The 20,510-nt window shown below is 58.0% G+C and overlaps 1 protein-coding gene across 2 annotated transcripts in view; it reads left to right on the forward strand.

Moving 5' to 3' along the window:
• SBK1 (SH3 domain binding kinase 1) overlaps positions 1-20,510 on the forward strand; it is a 49,615-nt gene that overhangs the window by 6,181 nt on the left and 22,924 nt on the right. Inside the window, exon 1 of one of the 2 annotated variants that reach the window (XM_075010868.1) lies at positions 12,801-13,146. The exons of the other annotated variant lie outside the window; for it this stretch is intronic. The gene's annotated coding sequence lies outside the window, so the exon portion shown is untranslated. Of the gene's footprint in view, positions 1-12,800; positions 13,147-20,510 lie in introns of those variants that run through there. 2 annotated transcript variants of the gene reach the window in all.

Below are 20,510 nucleotides of genomic sequence, written 5' to 3' on the forward strand. Positions count from 1 at the left end.
CTTGCCAAGACCCTTGTGCAGGACTCCGCCCAGCTCAGGGAGCTGCGGGATTCATCCCTGCCTGGGGCGGCGTGTGTACTGAACATCCTGCTGGGTACTAACCACCGAGGGGGCTCTTTGTGTGGCACAGGAGCAGGGGCTCCCTAAGGAGGGCCGTCGGGGGGGCTGATAATTGGAAAAGCCTGGAGAGGACGTGGATTGCCAGCGTGATGGTGGGTGAAACGGAGCATAGCAGGGCCACAGTCCGTGGGTTATCCGGGTTGTTGGGTTGCTCCCAACAGCATGTTCTCTGGCGCTGTGTCCCACCCGGGATAAGTGCCCAGGGGCTGGCAACTCTGCAGCTTCCTGGCTCACACTGTGGGGGGAGATGCTGCTGCAGTCAGACCCTTAGCATCCTGCTTGGGATGAGGCTGAGACGCCATCAGGAACAGCCCAGCAGAGAAAGTTTTTCTCTCTCCTCCTCCTTAGGAGCCACGATCTCATGAGAGAGCCCCCTGGCTGGGGATTGCAGGTGTCTAGGCAGGTCCGAGGCAGAGGGCAGCTCTGCGCCAGCCACTGCCACCTGTCATGCCGGGATTTTGAGCGAGACGTAAGTTCTCACGCCACGTCCTGCTTGAGCTGCGAGTGTGGCTGTCTACTCAGCAGGCCAGGCAGGTTGCGCGTCCATTCCCAGCAGTAGGTTTCATTTAGACTTGGTCAGCGGGTCCGACAGCCCCCATGAGCCCTGGGGAAAGGCAGGAGGGAGGGCTCTGGGCATGACCGGTGGCATAGTGCTGCCGCAGGGTCTCACGGGGGCTCTTTCCCCCCGTCCCGTGAGTGGGCCTGGGGCTCCAACGGCTGCCGCTGCCCCAGAAGAATCTCTGGGCCTCGCAGTGTTTCCCGGGGCCCCCTCTGTGGCGGGCCTGGCCTTGGCTCAGCCCTGTAAGGGGAGGGTGACTGTGTTTGCAAGGCCAGCCGCGAGGAAGCCCTCAGGGAAGGGGGGCAGATGGCTTTGCAGCTAAGGCACCAGCCTGGGGGCCACGCATGCGCCTTTCCTGGCCCTGCCGCCGAGTCACCGCATGACTGACACTTTCGGGTGACGAGGCTATCGCTACCCGCCTGCCCACGTGCGAGTCGGCAGCTCACGCTCGGGCTGCAGCCCGGGAGGGGCAGGCGTCGGACCGCTTGGACTTGTCACTTCATGCCCTGTGCTCCCGTCTGCTCACTGGTGGGAGGGGGGTTAATTAGCCCCCTCTGCCTCTGTGCAGACAGTGCTACCTGAGTGCGCCACAAGCCCTCTGCCCTCGACAGCCGAGCGCTCCCAGCCCCACCGAGAGCGGCCGGGGTAGCAGAGCTCGCTCTGAGCGACGGATGGCGCAGAAGCAGGCTGGAAAGTGGCACTGGGCACGGGGCATTACGCAGACCCAGAGCGCCCAGCCAGGAGAGGGAGAGGGTGGGTGCTGCTGAGCCACGCAGCCCCCGACTCTGAGGCCAGGCCAGACTCCAGCAGGTAATTCCTGAGGGGGCCACCAGGTCTGTCTCTGGCCTGCAAACCAGTAACAGATTCTCCTTGGTCACCCCCGAGACCTCCAGTCTCTTCCCCCCTGCCAGAGCCATTGGCGGGGTTGGCCGGAAAGGCTGGGGCAGAGCCCTGCGGGTGGAGGCCTGAAGGGTGAGGACAGACACAGCCCAAGCAGCAGTGGCTGGGGCTGGTGGAGAGGAAGCGTCAGGGGCTTCCCCCCATGCTGGGCCCTGCCGCTCAATGGTGCAGGCGCCTGGCTATTTCGGGCTGTGAAGTGACACTTGCCAGCTCTGTTGAAATAAAACACCACTTGTTAGTGGGGCTTGACACTACATTAAGCAGGATCTGAGCAAACAGCTGTGCCAGAGCCTCCAGGCCAGGTGACTCATCCACCGGCTGTGGTACCTGCTCTGAGCTCTGCAGGATCCCAGACTCCGGAAACAGCTGGGGGCTCCTGTGAAGATGGTTGGCACTGAAATTGCAAACACCTGGCCTCAGGGCTAACACCTGTCTGAGCTGACGGGAGCAGCTCCGCACTCTGTCCGAGCTGGTGCTTACGGCTGCCAGCAGAGCCAGCTCTAGTCTACGCTGACAAGTTATGACAGTGTAGCTACAGCAGCTGCCCAAAACCCACCCCCTGGCCACCAGAGCTACGTGGGCCTGGCCCCCGGCTTAGGCAGTGCTATGCCCATGGACGAATGCGTCTGCTGAATTAACTCCCAGCCCGTTGGGCAGTTTCTACCCCTGGGGAAAGGCCTCCTGCCAGGCCAGACCCCCCCGCCGCTCTGGTGCCAGGCAGGGATAGCCTCCCAGGCGTAGCCACAGCCTCAGACAGGCAGTGCTGCAGGAGACCAGCAATGGGGCACCCCCCTCACGCTGCCCCCTCCTGCTGAGGACCCTGGCGTCGGCTTGCCCTCGCCGCTGTGACGCAGCGAGACCCGAGTGCTGCAGGCAGAGACCACCTTCTGTGGGGCTCTGAGTTATTAGCTCTCAGGGAGAGTCTCTGCAGCTCTTCTTCAGGCCCTCAAGCCCCAGCCCCAGGGGCTGTCTGGCTTCCTCTGTCCCGGAGGCTACGTGCTGCTCCCCAGCCAGCACGGCGACTCCGCAGCCTTTCCCTCCCAGAGGGCTCAGCCTCAGATGAGCCGCACCAGCCTCTCGTCAGCCCCAGGCCCCTCCTGAGCTGCCAAGCGGCTGCCTAGGCAGTCAATTGCTGTGGCTGGGCCCCGATGGGCTCGTTCTCTCTTAAAAGCGCCAACCGCCCCATGGCAGAGCCGTGTCTGGAACCAGCCAGTCCTGGCTCAGTCTGAACCCGCCTGTCACATGAGCTCTGGGTCACAGTGGGTCATTCCGGTGCCACAAACTTCAACACCCTAAGCCCATGAACCCCCTTCCCCAACACGCGGGCAGCCTCTCTCGCAGAAGTGTTATTCCCCCGGCCTCTTGGGGGATTGTAGGTGGGCAGATCTCATCACCCTCTTCAGAGCCCCGGGAGCCCATATCTGAACAGGGGGACGGTCCCCTTTTTTGCCTGGGGGGCGCCTCAGTGACTCCTCTGGGCCTGGGGCGAACGAGGACCCTTTCATATCATTTGGGGGGGTTGCCACAGCCTTCAGCCCGCGCTGGGAGGCAGGAATGCTGCGATCCTGCCCAGCCGCAGGGGAGCAAGGCCTGGATAGACTCCCACCTATGGCCCCCTGGCTCTGGCCCACACTGGGTCTTGCCGGGGTTGAAGCAGGGCAGGGCAGGTGAGCGAAGGAGGGGAGAAGCTCAGGAGGATGAGAGAGGAGGGGGACGGGGGAGGGAGGTAGGAGGTGCCCTGGGCCTTTGTGGAGAGCTGTGTCCTGAGTGGGCTGTTGGCCCCAGGGCAGAGAGTTTGGAGATCTCTGCCTGGGTGAGGATTACTCTGATTTGTGCCTTTGGGAGCCAGAGGAGAGGCAAAGAGCATAAAACCGCCACCTGCCCGGGCGTGGTGAGCGCCGTCCGCCCCAGGCAGCAAAGCCGCCGAGGGAGGTGCTGCAGGGTTGGACCCAGGGGCGTTGCAGAGCTGGGGGGGCCGGGTGGGAACCATGGGCTGCACTGGCAGAGCACTTGGCGTGCCTATCCGGGGGGTGGGAATGAAGCTCTCCTGTCACTGATCTGGCTGGGCCCGGCTCTCCTGAGCAGTGGCACAGCGACCCAAACTGTGCGTGGGCAGCAAAGAGCAGGCCCTGGTGTGGGGAGCTCCGGGGCGGGGGCTGCTCCTCTGCGTGGGGGCGGGGAGTCTGAAGTCCCATGTTTTGCACACGCGCCGTCCCTGGAAGACTGACCCGGTTTGCTCTCCAAGCACAGCGCAGCGGGTGCGCAGTGGGGGCTGTTACGCAGGGCCAGGAGTGGCGGCGGCCATCTCTGCTGGCACCAGGCCCCTCCAGAGCTGAACGCGCTGGTCCCTGCTGCTTGCCCCGAAGCACTGGGACCTGTGAGGTGCTCGCAAGCTCTCCCGATCCAGCCGAGAGGGGGACGGGTAACGCTCCCTGGCCAGTGGGTTCTACAGGCCATGTGTAACCCCCCGGAGTGACGTGGTGCCCCCCTCTAGTGGCCAGGCCCCCTCGCAATCAGTGAGCGTTTAGCTCCAGAGGGCCCTGATTTGACACCCCCGCTGCCCCCTGCCGATGCCTGTGTGTGGGTCTGGCTGCGTGGGGATTTCAAGCAATTCCAGCAGGAGCCAGCTGCTCAAGTCTGGAGAGGGGCTGTCCTGCCCAGAGGGCGTTTGCCACCCCCCGTTCACTCGGCAGGGCATTCTGGTCCCCTTAGTGTTGGCTAAGCCCCCTTGGGACAGCCTAGGCCACCTGACTTCTGCCTTTTGTAGGGCCAGAGTCCCGGGGTCTGATCCCCACTGCTGACTTTAGTGCGTGGGCAGCATTACGTGTGACTCTGATGTCTGAGCTCAGTCACCACTCGGGGCAATTCCCCCTGGAAACTTCCAGCTGGCCAGCTAAGTTTTGGGATACGCAATGGATCAGTGGGGACACGGGAATTCCTGGTGATTTGCTCTGGCCCGGTGCTCTCCAAGCACAGAGCAGTGGGTGGGCAGTGGGGAGTGTTACGCAGGACCAGGAGCTGCTAGTGAATTCCTAGTGCTCAGAAACTAACTGAGACTGGCTGAAGGATCCTACTGGCTCCGACTGGATTTTCTCTCAGGGGTCTTTTCTCTCCCATATGTTTCCCGTCTCTCCAGCTGTAATTGGTACCACCTCTGCCACCTCCCCTCCCAGCATGCTCCACTCCTGGCATGTGCCCAGCCCTGTCTCACTCTGCCGCCCCTCCCGCTGGGGTGGGAACGTCAACTCACCGCGGCATTTTAGCGCCTGTCGCTCAAATGTGAAACCTGCCCAATCTGAGCTTTTTACTCTGGAGCGACCGGCAGTACCTGGTAAACACACAATAATACAGTGCGTGCCTCCTGGCACGACCCGATGTCCTGGTTTTAAAGGGACACTCCCATACTGAAGCCTCCCTGCAGCTGTGCCAACTTGTTCTTAAAAATGAGCCAAAATGAGGGAGCCTTGGACCTGGGTCCATCCTCTCTTCCTCCTGGCCAGGGGAACTGGAGCACGAGGGGAGTGCAGAGTCTCAGCTGGGGGCCCCACCAGTGAGGATGGAGGGGGCTTGTTTTGCTTCTCAGTTAGTGTGCCCCACCATTGATTTTTCTGTGCGTCAGTGGCCCCCACCCAAAAAAGGTTCCGCACCCCGGGCCAGGCTTTTCAGGACAGATCTCCCGAGTCGCAAGGCCCACCGACAGGGCAGTGCCGGCAGCCAGAGCTCCAGGACCCTTCTGCAATTTTTAAGTACGTCGCTGCAGTCACACGCCTTCTATATTCCTTGAACCCTGATCGGAGTCCCAAGCACCCATCTGGGAGCGCACGTGCTGACTCTCAGCAGCTGGCATCACTATTGCTAGCACGCCCATGGGCCGGGAGTTTCTCTCAGAACTCTCCCGGCTGAGCGAGACCGTACCAGAGCCTGGGGTTGATAAAACGGTTCGGGTGCAGCCTCCAACTGTGTTAGCTGGAAACCGGTTTTGCAAAAGCTCTGCAGGGCTTACGGGCTTCATGATCAGGGCCCCGTCGTCTCTTTGGTCCTCGTTAGTTAACGTCCGTGAAGTGCTTTGCGGAGGGAGCGCTCTGTGCGAACGCTAAGTGCTGTTATTACTATTATTCAACCCACACGTGACCCGCATGCCCGCTCCTGAGCAAAGTGTATTTTGCGTGGTGACAGTGGCAGCTGCTGTGGGAGAGCTGCTCGAGGGAGAAATTGCTAAGCTGGTCAGAGCTGAGCTCCGGTTTAATTGCTCTAAATTAACTGCTTGGAGCTGCAACCGGGAATTCGCCACTTCCTGGAAAGATTCTGGTGCATCCTGTGAGGCCTTTGGCTGTCATGAGTCGGGGGGAACGTGTCACTCATGGGGGTTATCGAGCCGGAGTGACACACAGAGGGCTGGAGACATGGCTGAAGAGAATGCACTGTCTTAAATGAAACCCTTCGTCCAAAGGACTCAGGATCCTGCGTCCCATCCTGGTTGCTGGACAGCTGGCTAGGAGCAGGCTTGGCTTTTGTCTGCCATCCTCCGTGCAGGGGAAAGGTGTTTTCCTGACCTCCGGGGGGAGGAGCTTATGGCTATGATCACTCTCCTCTGATTGTTGTTGCGACCCGTATCGCGTGAACCAAGATCAAGGCCCCTTAATGCTCCATGCTGGACACGCCTAGTGCAGATCACGGCAGGCCCTGGGCAGCTCACAGTCAAGAACATAAGAACGACCAGACTGGGTCAGACCGAAGGTCCATCCAGCCCAGTGTCCTGTCTGCCGACAGTGGGCAATGCCAGGTGCCCCAGGGAGAGTGAACAGAACAGGTTATCATCAAGTGATCCCTCCCCTGTCACCCATTCCCAGCGTCTGACAAACAGAGACGGGGGCCACCGTTCCTCCCCAGCCTGGCTGACAGCCATCGATGGACCTACCCTCCGCAAATGTATCTGGCTCTTTTTTGAACCATGTTAAAGTCCTGATCTTCACAACATCCTCTGGCGAGGAGTTCCACAGGTTGCCTGCGCGCTGCGTGAAGGAAAACTCCCTTTTGTGACGTTTAAACCCGCTGTCTATTAACTTCATGTGGTGACCCCTATTCTTGTGTTATGGGAACAAGGAAATAAGTTTTCTTCATTCACTTTCTCCACACCTGTCATGACTTCATAGACCTCCGTCATCTCCCTCCTTAGTGTCCTCTTTTAAGCTGAAAAGTTGCAGTCTTTTAAATCTCTTGTGATGGGGCAGCCGTTCCAAACCCCCCTCATCATTCTTGTTGCCCTTTTCTGAACTTTTTCCAATGACAGGTATCTTTTTTGAGATGAGGTGACCACCCCTGCACACCTTATTCAAGATGTCAGCGTAGCGTGGATTTATAGAGAGGCAGTAAGAGATTCTCTGCTTTATCTGCTATCCGCTTTGAAATGATTGCTGCCATTCTCTTTCCTTTTGGGACTACTGCTGCACATTGGGTGGCCAATGACACCTGTGCCCAATGACTCCAAGATCTCTCTCTGAGTTAAGATAAGGCACAGAGAAATCACAACTTGCCCAAGGCCATATAACAAGTCTGGGTGGAGCAGGAAATCCATTCTGGCTTTCCTGAGGCCACTCTCAGCTAGTTCCTTTTCCAGGAGGCTTGTGACACAGCTACTCAGATCCAATCTAGTAACTTCAGTCTCCGTGTTAGTCTGTAACTTCAGAAACAACGAGCAGTCCTGTTGCACCTTACAGACTAACACATGTACTAGGCCATGAACTTTCATGGATAAAAGGTAGCTGTTGTCCACCTCCATTTCGTTTTACCCCCCTCATAACCTAATACATTCGTTAGCCTCTAAGGCTCTGTATACCCTGTGATTTTTTTGAAACAATTTATGCAATTTACGCCATGCAAATTGCACGTATCACTTTGAAATACCTTCTTTTGAATTTGGTGCCACCCAGACAGCACTGAAGTTGGGCGTAAGAGCCTGTTTCAAACGTTCCGTTCCCCCTCGTATGACGAGGGGTAGCGGAACCAGATGAGTGTGCCCGAAAGAGCAGAGTGAATATTTTCTCCTAGGTATGATTAAACTGGGTCAGAAGGGAGGTTGCAGGGAAGGGGGCTCTTTGCTTTAAGCTGCCGTAGCAGCTCCTCCCTTGGGCAGGGCCTGTGCTTGGAGTGCGTAAGGGAAGCTGGGGTGGTTTGACAAGCCCTTTTCATGTTTAAGTGCAGAGAAGATCTTCAGGGCCGAGCTGCCTTGCAACGCGACCTGTCTCTGCAGTGTGGCTGGGACCAGCATTCGCTGGACAGGGTGAAACAAGCACTTGTCTCTGCTGCCTTTGCGGGGCCTAGTCACTTGCCTGCTGCAAGATTCTGCTCTTTTCCTAGGTGGCAATGGCTCAGGGCCAGATCCTTCCGCTGCTTGAGCTGATGTGAGCCAAGCACGGGTGGCATGTGAACTGCCAGTTCGGAGAGGCTACCCCCGAACCCTGCCACTTCTGCCGAAGCCCCACCTCCACTTTCCACCCCCCACGCCCACTGCAGCAACCTCCCTGCCCCAGGCCTGGTTCCCCCCAGCCCTGGGGAGTCACAGTGATGGAGGCCCCAACCTCCCCACCAAGTCCTAGGCTGCAGAGCAGCCCACCCTAGCCCCAGCCTGGGGCAGAGGAGCCGCCTGAGAGGCTGGGGCCACAGAGGAAGTGTCAGGAAGCAGGAGGTGGCCTCGGGGTGGAACGTGGGCACGGCCACGTCTGCCTCCCTTGGCCTGCGATACCCGCCGGCCCCTGTGCCAGGCCAGGGACTTGGGCAGTGCCAGGTTTGGAGCCAAGACCCAAATGAGTTGTGGTTTATGCCACGTGTAAATCGTGGCAGCACCAGAGCTGGCGCAGGCCGACCCGAACCAGAGCTTCCTCTGGGGCAGGGGAACACTCGGTGCTTTGGAAGCCAGACCCCCAGCTGGGGTACAGCACATAGGTCCGCTGACTGCGCGATGCTGGTGGAGCTATCCTGCTTTACACCGGCTGCGGACCTGGGCTCGGATGTTTAGCTGTGCTAATGCAACGTGGCTCTTTAGGCCCCTCCAGTGGCCACAGGAGGTGCTGCGGTTTGAGTCAGCTGCAGCCTCTGAGCCCAGGGAAGCAGGTCAGCCAGCCGCAGAGGTCTGTGCACCCAGGCCCAGAGATGCAGATCCAGTCTCTGCGGATACCCTGCCTCAAGGCTTTGCTGCGCAGCATCCAGGTGTCCGCAGGTAGTTGTGGTTTGGCTGGAATCAGTGTCCAGCGGTTACTCGAATCAACTCGCATCTGATTCGGGTTTAGTGTATGTGTTGCGACTCCATTTTAAGTGCTGGATCTTTAAATTGGAGAGAAGTCCCTGACCTGCTCCCGGCTGCAGAGGCAGCTGCTATTCTGTGTTCTGCTCGGCGCAGCCTGCAGTGCGAGAGACGCAAACACTGCGCTCTGTCTCAGAGGGACCCTACTTTTGTTCTTTCTTGGTTTGCCTTCGAAATACAGAAGACATTCTGCTGGAGAGTGGATGGTGCATCTTTGCACCCACGAAAAATATAACTGGACCTTTTGAAAGAAACCTAAAGAAAGGAGGAAGGAGGAAGGTCTATGGAAATTATGCAGAGGAATCGGTGGAATTGAATAGAGCAGCCTATCGCAACTATAAAGTTCCATGGGCTGGTTTAAGAAAACCAGAGAAAAACGAGCAATTGCTATTCAGTTCTATGGGCATTTCTGCACATGGACAGAGGGTCTTAGGTTAAAGAAAAGGCCTCAGTACGAGATGCGAGTCCAGTCCCTGGTTCTGCTGCTGACTCCCTGTGATCACGGGCAAACTGTATAGTATCTCTGGGCCAACTGTGACACTTCTGTTGTCTATGTCCATTGTAAACTCCTTGGGGCTGGGGTGGTCTCTAGCTAAGTGTCTGTACAACACATAGCACAACGGAGCCCTGGTTTGGGTTTTACAGATGTGATTGCCATAGAAATAACACCGCCAGTTGCCCGTCACTCTTGCTCTGAGCAGGGTGGAATGAAGAGGATTGACTGAACCAGAGAAATCCAGAGGCTCCTGATGTCTCAGCTATGTGGGGGTCAAATGATTTTAGCCCTCAGTCCACATGGGCCTGGGCTATAGGCCTCATGTCAGCACAGCTGCTGTGCAGGGATGGCCAGGTGCTGAAAGCCCTGATTTATCCGAGCAAGGGCTGGTTGGCAGCGCCTCTTTTGTCTCATGCGGACAGGCCCTTGGGGGCCCAGCAGAGCCTGGCAGTAAATTACGCCAAGTGCCAGCGCTCGATTCAGCCTCCTGCTTTCAAGTCGCTCCTCAAAAACCTCACTGCTCTGTGCACCAAGCCCGACTCGGACTAGAGCAGAGGGGAGGGCAGGAGAGATCTGCAAGCTGTGGGTACTGGAAGAGGTCTTTCCAGGGGAAAGGACATGCCCCCCGGCTGGGATTAGGGGGAGGGAAAGAGAAACTCTCTCTTCCCCTTCTCCAGCAGGGTCCTCTGCCTCCCCTGGCCCGACAGCTCCCCTTAATACAGCAATGTTTATGGGTATCCAGGTCTTGCCACAGCACATGGAACAGTGAATCTTTTGGCTCAGAGCCGGCTGAAGGGCCAGGCAATGAGACTGATAAAGGAAACCCGGTTTGCACCAATACATGTGCTGGCAGCCGTGTTCCCTGGAAGCTGAGCACCCAGGGAGCTGCCCAGCTGGTTAGCAGAACGCCCACAGCTGGCAGCCTGTGTTTCTATTGGAGGTGCACATCCACACCTGCCTCGGTGCACACAAAATTTATTCCACCCATGGAGGGAGAACTTTAGCGGGAATACCGGCTGGGAGCCGCCTGTTTCCTTATTCACTGGAACCGAGGTGAAGGGCGGTGGGGAGGGGCTCACGAAACATATGCCCAGAGCCGGAACACATCAGTGGATTTTAACACCAGTGATGTTTCCAATATTCCTGGGGCGACCTGCAGTATCTGGTATGGGCCAGCCTCTTGCTTAAGCCAATCATCCCACTCAGGGGGGAAACACCGTGCCCCTTGGAAAACGGACGTCAGTGCCTGGTCCTGCAGCTGCCCCTGGAGCGCGACCCGGCGTTTCAGCAATTCTTTCTCGCTCTGGTCCCCCGGACTTCAGGGGTGAGCTTGTCCTCCAGCCAGCCACACTCTTATTCCATCCCGTCACCCACATCCCCAACAAAATAACTGACACGACATCTTCAGGCCCTCTGGGGCCCCTCCTCAGTCCCAGGCTTCTGCCAGGGCTCCAGCCCCTCGCATACCCTCCGAACCAGACAAAATGCAACTGCGACGACTTGCCTCATCTCAGCAGAGCCGTCCCTGGGGGCTGAGACTGGTGCAACCCCTTCACCTCTGGCCCTGGTGCTGCCTGCACCCCCTGCTTTTTGCCTCCCATCCACTAGGCCAGTGACGCTTTCCAAGAAGGAATTAGATCGGTTTGGCATGCTTTGTTCTTGACAAATCCATGCGGGTGAGTCCTTGTAACTCCCTTTGCCTCTGGGTGCTTACAAATGGATTGCTGAACCGTGCGTTCCGGTCTCTTTCTGGGTATCAGTTTTAGGCTGATTGCTCTATAACTCACGGGGCCCCTTTGTTCACCTTTCGACACGAGGTCCTATGCTTGCCCTTTCCCAGGCCGCTGGGACTTCACCCGTTCGCCAGGAGTTCTCACAGATAATTGCTAATGGCTCTAACATTGCTTCTGTTAGTTCCTTAAATACTTACCAGGCGAATTTCACCAGGCCTGGCAGACCTGAATACACCTAACTTACCTGAATATTTTAAACTGTTCCTTCCCTATGTTGGTTTCTCCTCCTCCTCCTTGCTGCTGATATTCTTTTGAGTTTCCAGTCACCATAAGCCCTTGCAGTGAAAGCTAACGCCAAATAACCATTAAACTCTTCAGCCTGGCAGGAGATAAATCACTTGTCTTCTGTTCTCCTTCTCTGGGGCACCTGGCATTGGCCACCGTCGGCAGATGGGATGCTGGGCTTGATGGACCTTTGGTCTGACCCAGTATGGCCATTCTTATGTTCTTATGTTCTGGTTAAAGTGGTAAGTTACTAGCTCGCCCTCCTTACTAAGTGCAGGACCTACACTTGGTCTTTCTCTGGCCCTGCTGTATTTAGAGAACTTCTGCTGGTTGCTCTTGTTGTCCCACGCTGGCTGTAACTCACGGGGCTGGTGCCAGTCTTCTGTGCACCTCTGCAGCAATTCCTCTTTGGTCCCACTTCTTGTAGAGTTCCTCTGTAAATAACTAACTACAGCCAGAGCCGCTGATGGGGGGAGGCATGGGGCAAAGGGGGCAGCTACCCTGGGGCCCAATGACTTGAAAGGGCTTGGGGCTCCCAGCTGCCACTACTGTGGCAGTTCTTTAAATGGCTTGGGGCCCTTGAAACCACAGCCAGAGCCCTCTCTGTTCAGGCTGGGTGCCCCTGAAGGGCTGGCTGGGGGAAGACCTGCTTCCACCCCAGGCCCTACCCCTTCCAGGGGGCACAGAACCAGGCCCTGTTCCTCCTTGCCCAGGACCCAGCAAGTGTCTCCACAGCCCTGATTACACCCAACAAACACCCTGAATTGTGACTCTCCCACACCTCAAGCCCCGTGGCCTGCTGGCCACTGGCAGCTGGGGTGGTGGCAAGAAAGTTCTGCCCCCCCGACCACAGGGGCTTCTCTGTGCAAGGACAGCCAAACTCATCACACCCATGCGCCCGCTGCAGCCTGAGCAAACCCCGCAGCCGGCAAGGACATCAGCCAGGTCATCGCGTCCTGCCCTGCGCCTCCCCTGGCCCTGGCGGCAGCTCCCCTTCCGGGCGCCCGCACGGGGCCAAGAGGCTGCAGCTGGCCACCCAGTGCGACATTGGGCCGGGGAGGCTGGTGGCCCCCATGTTGCCGTGGGAGGATGCAGGGCCAGGTACCAGGCTGGGGTGCAAAGCGGGGGTGCCCTGGGCTCGGCTATTGGTCGCTCACCCCCGTGGGCGAGAGGCCGATGGGAGCGTGTCTGTGGCTTCGCCCTGGCGGGGTTGGGGGGGGCTGCACGTGGCCCCCCATGAACCCCACCGCCCGGGGACGTGGCCCCCCCTTGGCAGCAGAGCCCGCCTGCGCGGAGTCCCGTCACCGGAGGGGCGCAGGGCGGTCCGGTCCGGTCCGGTCCGGTCCAGTCCAGCCGGGCGGCCGTGACCTACATCGGGCGCGGCGCCGCCAGCGCTAGGACCCGGCTGGCTCGGCGGCCGGCGGCGGAGGCGGAGGCGGAGCGGGAGGCACGGACGGGGCCGCGGCCAGACGCGCCCGGAGCGCACCGCGGGGCCGTCCCCCGGCCGCGATGGAGCGGAGAGGCGGCGGCGGGGCGCGGCGGCCGCCCGGGGAGCAGCGCGGAGCCCGGCCCCTGTAGCAGCCCCGCGCCGGGGCCATGCGGCCCAGACCCCCCTAGCGGGAGCCAGGCGGGCGGCGGAGCGGGGATGCCCCAGGCCCCCCGCGAGGCCAGGCCAGGCGGAGAGCGAGCCCCGCCCGGGCACCCCGGGCCGATCCGATCCGCGGCGGGGGGGCTCGCCCCGGCCCCCACCCAGGTAAGGCTGCGGGGCGGGCGGGTGCGGGGTGACTGGAGCCCCGGGGCGAGGCAGGTGCAGGGCGGGCTCCGCTCCGCCTCCCGCAGCGCCCAGCCCGTGCGGCGGCCGAAGGGCCCTTTCCTTTGTGTCTCCCGTGCGCCGCGCCGCGCCGCGCCGCGCCCCCTCCCCTCCCCGGCTGGCGGGGCGCTGTCTGCCCAGCCGCCGCCCGCTCCGCTGGGGCCGAGGTCCGGGTCCAGCCTCTGGGGCAGCGGAGGCGGATCCCGCCGGAGCCTCGTTCCCCCCGCCCGGCCCGGCTGTCCCGGGTGGGTAAAGGACCTGCCCTGCGCACGCAGCAGCAGCAGCAGCGGCCCCGGCCGGGGTGGCCTCTGGCTGACCGCATGGAGGTGCCTGAGCCGCCAGCAGCGACACCGGCAGCAAATTCCCTTGTCCCTCCGCTCCCAGGGCTGGCCCAGCCGCCTGGAGCCGCGGGGAGGGCGGCTCTCCCCTCCCCTCCCCTCCGCTCAGTCACCCAGGGGCCGGGGCTGGTCGAGCCCCCCATGCTGTGCACCCCTGTCTCTTGCACCAGCCAGCCTCTGCGCCCCCACCCCTTGCCAGTTCCTGGCCCTTGCCGGGTACCCCCCACCCCGCCTGGTAATCTTACATCCTTGCTGCTGTTCTAGGAGGGAAGTCTCAGCCTGGGGGTGGGTCACTGATTTTGTCCTTTGTTTGCTCCTCTATTGTGGATCCCTGCCTGAAACTTGGTCAGGTCGCTGCCTGGATTTCAGGGATTGGCTCCAGGCCATCTGTGTGTACGCGGGTGGGGGGTTAAACAGGATTAGCAGGAAGAGGGGTTGGAGGGATGCTACGCCGAGTGTCCCCCCCCCCCCCCCCGTGTGTCCTGCACCGTTTTCCCTCAGGCTTTGTTTTGCTTCCGGAAGTACTCCAACACCAAGGTGTTTTTTGCTGGCAGCCCTGTCCCAAAGCTGGCCTGCCCACTGCCCCCGGGTAGGGCAGTGCCCAGGTAGCAATCTCTAGCCCAAGGGGGAGTGCTCCCTCGCTCCATAGGCTCTAAGCAATATCTCCTTCACTGGGCACAGCGAGGGCTAGCCTGGGCTGTTTCTTCTGGCAAACAACGTGCTGGAAATATTTTTTAAAGGAGTCACCAAACAGCAGCGCCTGCTCCTTGTGAGCTGGGGAGATAACGTCTTGTCCTGGTGACGTTGCCCAGGGTGGCGAGGGGCAGGTCAGCTCAGCCCAGCTCACCCATTCTTTCTAGACTATAGAGGCATGGCTGGATGATCGCCCTGCGAGGCACGTGTCATGGCGCTAGACAGTTCTTGGTCTCCTCTGACTCAGTTTCCGAGCTCAGCTTTTGCAGGTGGTCCTATTCAGCTGCTCAGGGTAGCTGGTGAGACAGGGAATGCAGCTGGAGTGGCTGTGACGTGGGTGGCCATTTATTTTCATTTCTGCCCGCTGGCCCTGCTGTCACTGGAGCCTTCTCTTCCGGCCTGGGTGTGCTGCTTATTCTTCAGCTTTGCCTGTACCCTGGGGACGGCCTCCCGGGTTGGGAGGGGTGGAGAGCCCCATTCCTTGATTGTGCTGTATTGTCAAGGAACCATATGAGCTAATCTGAGAGCCGTCCCTGCTGGTAGCTGTATAGAAACTCGGAACCAGAATGGAAACAGAGTGAGTCATGATGGAAAGGAGTTGGAGCCTGAGTGGTGACAGACATCCAGGGGGTAAGGGCTGGTGAAAAGTTTTGGGGGGGTTTCATTTTCTGGACGTGCCTCACGAATAGGCCCGGTACAGCGGGAGCCGCAAGGGGGAGCCGGGCCATCACGAGGATGGGAGAGTGATTGATGGAGGGCTGTGAATAGAGGTGACTCGGTTGACTTGCAGAGATTGATTGCAGGGAGGGAGCTGGTGGCTTGGGCTTGGCAAGGCAGGAAAAATAGAAAGCAAGAATGGGAAGAAAAGGGAAGGAAGAGGCCACCTCCTGCTGGTAAGTCGGCGGCGAGCGGTGCGGATGGCAGGCAGGGGAGGGGTGAGCAGCGCATCTGAACAGGACAAAGGGAGAGGAGCGAGAAGACAGGTGAGTGCTGACAGGGTTTGGTTTTTTGCCGTGTTGCACGCGGTGCGGTCCTTGAGCCGAGCTCTGTGACTGCATCAGCTGTGCTTTAGGAAGGATGATTGTGACCCAGTTAAATACCCACCACCGACCACCTCTGTACTAAGGGGCCAAATTGCATCTGGAAATGGTCACAGCAGCTCGAGAGGCTCAGAGGCTGGGCTGGCTGAGTGGCCAGGTGGACAGCAGGGTGCAGGAGGTACCGAGTTGGTTCTTGAGCCTCAGCTGCTGTAAACACAGGAGGCTTTTGTTCTCCTGCTGCGCTCGCTGAGAATCTGGTTCATGGGATCTAGAGACCCCAGGGGAACGGGCCGGCCAGCTACCCTCTGCTGAAAGCCACTGGTGGGATGGAAGGAGCTCAAAGAAGGCGTAGGCTCAGGTGGGTAATAATTCCCTCCAGGCTGAGCAAACACCGCTGGGGAAGAGGGAGAAACAATGGGCCCATTGGATGTGTGCATGGAGCGAGATGGATGTGAGGTGATCAGGTGGGAGGTGTTGGACGTCATGAGCAATGTAAAGTCTCTTGGGGCATTGATGGGTGCAGTAAATGGCAGGACGTGGCAGCTGGGACCTGCCTCTAGAGGGCTGGAAACAAGGCTTAGATTAGGGACTTAGTGGTCTGAGATTCTTCTGGTCCCGTGTGCAGGGGGATGGACAAGCTGCAGTTTGCAGATGAGGGGAGGGGACGATTTTAGGAGGTTGTGGGGAGAGGAAGCTGCTGGCGGTGACCCTGAAGAAGGGTTTGGTGGGGGCCGAGAGAGAGCCAGCAGGTACGGAGGCATCCTCGAGTCAGACACTGGACCTCCGTGGCACAAGCTCCATTACAGCACCTATCCAGGAGAATGGGCTGGGGCGTTCGGGACACGCTGAGGGGCGCAGGAATGGCTGGGACTGGGGGAAGATCTCAGCCCCTTTCCGTGGCGGGAAGGGAAGGATCAGTAACTGGCGTGGAGAGCAGGGCATGAGCCTAAGGATCCCTGCGCCCGAGACAGCTGGAGTGGTTGTGAAGGAGGAGGAGTCCCAAACCAATGATGCAGCTCACCAGGGTGCAAACCCAGGAGTCGGCCTCCGCATCAGAAGAGTTATTGTGAGGTGCCCTGGTCATCTGTGCGCAGAGGCAGATAAGAATGGCCAGACTGCGTCAGACCAAAGGTCCGTCTAGCCCCATATCCTGTCTCCCAACTGTGGCCGATGCCAGATGCCCCAGATGGAGGGAAATGAACATGTGATCCTCCTCTGTCCACCCCTTCCCAGCATAAGAACTCCATTCCTACCCATCCTGGCTAAGAGCCGTTGATGGGCCTAACCTCCATGAACTTATCTAGTTCTTTTCTGAACTCTGTTAAAGACCTGGTCTTCTCAACATCTTCTGGCCAGGAGTTCCATGGCTGACCGTGTGCTGCATGAAGGGATATTTCCCTCTGTTTGTTTTAAGCCTGCTACCTAATCATTTTGTTTGGTGGCCCCTAGTTCTTGTGTTATGGGAAGTGCTCAGCTGTCACGGTGTTCCACCACAGAAGATGATGGGTGAATACCTACCATGGGGCTTACCCATCACGGGTTTGGAAAGTGAGACATTGCTGGAGAAGATGGAAGACCAAGGGGCGGTTATTGGGGACAGGGATTGAAAGGGGACGAAATGGTGGAACAGCTCAAATAATTAAGTTCCCATAAATCACCAGTGCAGGGTGTCATTCTTCAGAGTGTGCTATAGAATGGAGTAACTGAGCTACTAACAAAGATTCATAATTTACCATTAAAAAGTGCTGAGATGCTGAAGGACGGGAAGGCAGCCAGCGCCGTGTCATCTTGGTGAAAAGGTATGCTAAGGGTGGTGCTTGGGAATAATAGGCCAGGGAAAACAACGGAAGCTAAGGAAGAGAGAATGGCACAGCGTTGCAATGGGTGTAGCCGGTTAGGGACGGTTTCCTTAAGAAGCAAGGAGTCTTTGTAAACTGGCAGAACTGGAGGATCCAACTAGTGGATGGAGCGGAAAGGGAGGAGGTCGGTTGTTGGCTCCGTCCAAAGGCTTTTATGGAAGACCCTCACAGGGAGGTACCCGGTAGCCTGGGGGAGAATGGTGAAGACCCCTCCCTGGTTAAAAGCTGATGTGGGTGGTGAAAAGATCTCACTTGTGGGGAGCTTTGCATGAGGATGCGCCAGGGTGAGTACAGGGACCCGTGTCCAATGCGTTTATTAACCTAGAAAGGGAGCTGGGTGTCAAAGTGGAAAAGTTTGCTCCCACCACAGCACGCTGGCAAGCTCCCATACCCCTGTATAATTGCGTCGACCGCTCAGGAGCCGCACCGGAAGTGCGGCGACGTGTGTGAATTGAAACAGGTCTTAATTGGTTTAACTAATTTCCGAGGCACTCTGAGGTGTTCCGGAAGAATCTGGAAAGATCAGGTGACCTGAAAGGCAGGGTAGAAAAATGCCAAACTTGTGCCCGGTGGAAGGAGGTGCACAGCCCAGCAAGGGCAGGCGAGGGAGAGTTCTTGCCTCCCGGAGCTTGCAGTCTAAACGGACAAGACGGGGGGCGGGAGACAGAGACACAGAAGGGCCCTGACTTGCCCAAGGTCAGATGGCAGGTCAGTGGCATAGGACCGGTGCTCTCAGAGCTCTTGTCGCAGGCCACGCAGCCTCTCTGAGATATCTGCAGAGACCCTTTGCTCCTCCATTGTCACTTGCATGTGCGTGTGTTTAACTAAGCCAACAGCAGGAAAGGTTGTAGCTGTGTCCATGGAAAACAAAGGAAGAAAGGAAAACGAGGCACAGATGCCCTGGTGTGACCTCTAGTGAAGGTTGCTGCTGTACAGGGAGGAAGGAGGGGATGTGGTTTAACAAACAGAGCAGCGTAGCAGGACTGCAGGTTCTATTCTTGGGTCTGCGTCTGTTTCCGCTTGTGACTTTAGGTGAAAGACTCTTTCTGGGCCTCAGTTTTCCCATCTGCAAGACATAATTGAGCTGTTGTGAGAGGGAATCAGTGTGTAATGAGCTGTCAGCTGGAAGTTGCTAGGGGAAGTGCAAAGTATAACTGTTTGTTTTAGGAGGAAAGGGAAATCCCATCTTTGTGGAGGGGTGTCTCATTTATCCACAGATGAACCTACCGAGCAACTGACTTCCACCTTCAGACAGAAGAGAGCCAGGAGTGTCCGGTGGTAACTATAGGTATGCAAACAGTATTTAGATGGAAAACTTAATAGGGCTGATTGGAGATTTTGCATTCATCATTTTTTGACTAAAAATGCATTTTTTTCTTTTTTTTGCTGAAATCAAGGCATTTGGAAAACCGTTGATTTGAGTTCAGTGAAATTGTGGTTAGAAAACAAGATGAGTCATTTCCATCATGTCCTAATGCCCCATTTGTTCCTTTTTCGGGAAGATATTTTGGGTTTTTTGGTTATGCTTATCGGTGTCCTGTAGCGATGATGCTCCCCGGCCGGCTCTTGCTGTTGTGGGGAGTACTGACAGTTCTCTGTAGGGAAGATGTCCGCAGGGGAAGCATTGCTTGCAAGTGGCGGTGGCTTTTTTACAAGATGCTGCCGCGAACGGGCGTCTACCTTGGTGGCACGTCCTACAAACTGGACAACCCAGTCCTTGCCCAGGTTTTAAAATGAATGGTGGGCCAACTGATGGGGCTCAAACAAAGCTGAGTGAGGCTGTGTGGCTTGGGCATTGGAATGGGACTCAGAAGACCTGGGTTCTAATCCCGCTTGTGCTTTAGACCTGTGGTGTGGCTTTGGGTACATCACTTTGCCTGGTCCCCTTTCCATCATCTGTTTCCCTTGCCAGTTGAGACTAAATTCCCACCAACACCCACATTAAATACAGGTTGAGCAGTCCTGCTACGCCGGAGGAGAGGACCTCCAGCTCCAGGAGGTGAGGACTGTGCTAAGCTGCTCTCGGGCCTTCTCCTTTCAACAGGAAGTGAAGGGAACGCAGTTGGGAAGCTGGAGGGGCTGCTGACTTTGCCTGTGGTTATCTATGGTACTGTTGGACTCCGAGCTCTTAGGAGTTGCCCTAACCTGGGGTGAGAGACAGCCCTAACCAGACAGCAACAGAAGAGCCAAGCAACTTGCTTATGATCACACTGCTGGTCAGGGCTCAACGGGGGAGTGGAGTCCTAATCTGGTGGCCCATCTCCTAGGCGGTGCTCTTGGCCCTGCGGGGTCTGATGCTGCGTGGGTCCCAGCCTTTGCTGGGCTAGGTTCAGGCCTGTCAGAGCAAGTGGAGGCCCCACCTGTGAGTAACAAACAACCTCAGAGTGACCGGGCCCTGGAGGAGGCTTGTGTGGGCCTCTCTCCGGTTTGCTAAGGGGGCGGTGTGTGTGTGTGTGTGTGTGTGTGTGTGTGTGTGTGTGTGTGTGTGTGTGTGTGTGTGTGTGTGTGTGTGTGTGTGTGTGTGTGTGTGTGTGTGTGGTATTACATAATCCTCCGCTTTCCAGCTCCATCAGTTGGGGCTGCAGACGGAGGGCAGCTGAGACCTAGGCCAGGGTGATGCTTCCTCCCAGAAGCTGCAGGCGGAGCCGCTGCTCCTGTGCTTGGAGATCCCCAGCTAGCCAATCACCGCATAGTTCGCTGTTCTTGCAGTCGGTGGGGCCTGGAGCTGCGGGCTGGGCACTTCATTGGGGGTGTATCGGAGAGGGCCCGGGAAGGGGGATTGCGCAGACGAAACCAAAATGCCAGAGCTGTTCAACAGGCCGGTCCCGATCCTCAGCTAGTGGAACCTACTCTCTGACTCAACAGTTCACACCCACTCAGGCGCTGGCCCCAGGTTCCTTGTCACACGCTGTGATCCCACCATCTGTAGCAGGTGTCCAAGACAGGTGTGTGTTCCTGTCATTCGCTTCCTGCCGGAGCTCTCCCTCCAGATGCAACCTCTGAGTGAAGCAACCAGGTCCCTGCTGGTTTGCGTGAGGCCCGAGGAGCTCAGGGGCTTGGTTTATTCCCCCCGGCCCCAGATCACCAGGTGAGCAGGTGGGCTGTGCCCCTCCAGACAGCCCAACATCACTGAGATGCTTCCATCCACTCCTGCCTGCCCTGACACAGGTAGCCGTGGGGTTAGGTCCAGCTCTGAACCCATTGACATCAGCTCTGTTTAATAATTAGGTTGTTTAATTTTTTCGATGGGCTCTGAGTTTGCTCCCCCGTAATTGACAAACAGACACTCCGCTCCTCCCTGCTGGCATCCTGGGGGAGCGTTTGTCCCAGGGTCCCCAGGGCTCTAAAGGAGCTGCTAACATGTAGCCAATTATTTA

This window comes from Carettochelys insculpta, chromosome 16 (assembly GCF_033958435.1).
Source record: "Carettochelys insculpta isolate YL-2023 chromosome 16, ASM3395843v1, whole genome shotgun sequence".
Classification (NCBI taxonomy): domain Eukaryota; kingdom Metazoa; phylum Chordata; order Testudines; family Carettochelyidae; genus Carettochelys; species Carettochelys insculpta.